A 358-nucleotide genomic window follows, 5' to 3' on the forward strand; every position below is an offset into this window, starting at 1 on the left:
CAATGCCCAGATGCGTTATACCCCAATGAAGAAACTTTAATCCATCTCCTTGGAAATTGTTGTTTAATTATGTCCATGTACTTAGAAGCAGGTAATGTTTCAGCAAGGTCATAAAACAATACTTTCCTGAGTACAGAGCAGAAATGCTACAGTGCCCAAGATTCTCTTCTGCCATGTGATTTTTGTAGTTGATAGCAAAGATCAACTTGTATGCCATCTTGGGCTTTAGCGGGGAAATGTATTGGCTTAGAAGGTGCCAGGAATTGACCTAATGTGACTTTAGAGGGCTGTTGTAGTGTTTTCCTGCTTTTCATGCCCTTTTGGCAAAGACCAGTGGTATCCTGGTGACCATCAGGAA

The 358-nt window shown here is 41.3% G+C and overlaps 1 protein-coding gene across 1 annotated transcript in view; it reads left to right on the forward strand.

Annotated features, from left to right (window-relative positions):
• The window catches only part of SLC49A3 (solute carrier family 49 member 3), a 9923-nt gene that overhangs the window by 3115 nt on the left and 6450 nt on the right, over positions 1–358 (forward strand). The window lies entirely within an intron of this gene.

Source organism: Antrostomus carolinensis, unplaced genomic scaffold (genome assembly GCF_000700745.2).
Source record: "Antrostomus carolinensis isolate BGI_N321 unplaced genomic scaffold, ASM70074v2 scaffold21883, whole genome shotgun sequence".
Lineage (NCBI taxonomy): Eukaryota > Metazoa > Chordata > Aves > Caprimulgiformes > Caprimulgidae > Antrostomus > Antrostomus carolinensis.